The sequence below is a fragment of the Mandrillus leucophaeus genome, unplaced genomic scaffold (genome assembly GCF_000951045.1).
Source record: "Mandrillus leucophaeus isolate KB7577 unplaced genomic scaffold, Mleu.le_1.0 Scaffold91, whole genome shotgun sequence".
Taxonomy (NCBI): Eukaryota; Metazoa; Chordata; class Mammalia; order Primates; family Cercopithecidae; genus Mandrillus; species Mandrillus leucophaeus.
Window position 1 is genome coordinate 934173 of NW_012109919.1, and position 2312 is coordinate 936484.

Sequence of the window (2312 nt, forward strand, 5' to 3'; positions counted from 1 at the left end):
CAGAGCCAATTTCTGCTGAGGGGTCTGATTCATATAGGTGACTAATCATTTGACAGACAGAGGTCCCTGAGAAAAGCAAAGAAGCTCTCATTTTGATTCCTCAAGAAGGACGACTGCTTGGGGCAGAGCAGCCTTGGCTTACTCACTTAACAAACATTTACGGAGCACCTACTGTGTGCAGGCACTGCCGTAGTGCCAGGACAGGAAAGGAACAGGTACGTCTCTGTCCCTAAGGAACTTACCACCTAGCTAATGGAAGCAGCTCTCAAACAACTGATTATGCAATTAATTTTTCTGAGGATTGCTCCATCATCATTGGGTTATACCAAATTACTGATAAATATTTGAATACTGCAGTGGGTAAAGTACCATGCAATGTACAAATGGACATACCGAAAAAGATGAAACAGTCTGTGCCTCCCTCCCAAGTTCACAGTTTAGCTGACAACACAGGTAGATGCTCATGCCGCTGAATAACCTTCCAACACAAGTTCCCACTTGTCAGAATCATGGGGAGCTGCAGCTTCCAACTTTGGGGATCAGGAAACGCTTATGTGAAGAAAGTGGGATTTGAACACAGCCCGGACTGTGATTAACAATAAGAAAAAAAAAAAAAGAGTTCAACAACACAGACAACATACCTGTAAAATTAGTCACCTGAAATTCTAATGTCCAAAGGTGATCATGGTTAGCATAGCCATGAGTGGCCTTCTGCACAGCCACGGGATCCCGTTAGGCACACTCTTGTATAACCAGCTGTTTTCACTCAACAATATGTCATGGACATTTTTCCATGCCAATTATTCCCAATCTACATCACCATTTAAGCGGCCGGCAAATACTCCATTATACGGATGTACTCTAAATTAATCAAATCCCCATCGATAAACATTTAGTGTTGCGGTCAAGGGCACAGACTCTGGAGCCTTAGAGCGTGGCATCAATCCTGGCTGTGCAACTCCCCAGCTGGGTGACGGTCAGCAGAAACCTAGCATCTCTGAGTATGTTCCTCCTGTATTAAATGGAGGGGCAGTTGTTTCTTGGTGTGCGTGAGGAATTGGTTCCAGGAGCCCCATACCAAAATCCACAGATGCTCAAGTCCCTTATATAAAATGGTGTGATATTTGTATATAACCTGCACACATCCTCCTGTATACTTTAAATCTTCTCTGGATTACTTATAATACCCCATACAGTGCCCACGTTTCATTTCATTTCATTCTTGTGGATCCAATGTAGTAGTACTCCGCGCATGGCAAATTTGGGTTTTGCTTTTTGGAACTTGGCGGAATTTTTTTTTTTTCCGGAATGTTTTCCATGCATGGTTGGTTGAATCCACAGATATGGAAGGCTGATTGTATTAACAATACAGCCCCCGGCCGGGCACAGTGGCTCACGCCTGTAATCCCAGCACTTTGGGAGGCCGAGGAGGGTGGATCATGAGGTCAGGAGTTTCAGACCAGCCTGGCCAATATGGTGAAACCCTGTCTCTATTGAACATACAAAAAAATTAACCTGGCGTGGTGGTGCACACCTGTAGTCCCAGCTACTCGGGAGGCTGAATCAGGAGAATCGCTTGAAATCGGGAGGCAGAGGTTGCAGTGAGCTGAGATCGCACCACTGCACTCCAGCCTGGGCGACAGAAAATACAGATAAAAATAAAAAATAATACAGTCCCCGCAGCATAGGGATGTTGTGAGTAGCTATTTGTAAAATGTTTAGAACAGTTTTTAGCACTGTTAAGCACTGCACTTAACAGTAAATGCTGTTAAGGCCAACTACTGTTACTGTTAAGCAGGACTGTGGCCATCCTCTGTGTTTAGAATGTTTATCTTTGTGCACCCTTCTCAGCACCTACTTAGGATAAACACCGAGAAGTGGAATGAAATCGTCAAACAGTGCACTTATTTTAATTCCTGATCAATGTCATCCAATTGCCCTCCAGAAATGCACCAGCCGCTGGTGGACAGGAGGACGCTGTGGCCGGCGGGAGGCTGCAGAGGAGGCAGACCCTGCCTCCTAATTGGAGCACCGGGGACCCTCACCAGCCATCCACACCGCCAGCGAGGCTTGACTTGCCCTGTCTTCCGGGCGGCATTTTGGAATATAAAGCAGGAGGAAAACAGGCAGCAAGTCAGATTCTCTCACTTTGATTTCTAGAAGGAAAGCTAGAGTTTAGGCCATGTTCGAAAATATAGGTCAAATCTCGGTTTCTGTGGTTACCAAACACTGTCAACCACCCACTCCCTCCCTCGGGGGCGATGCCAGGGTTCCGAGGCCGGGCATCGGGCCTGGCCCCCGCCGGGGTCCCG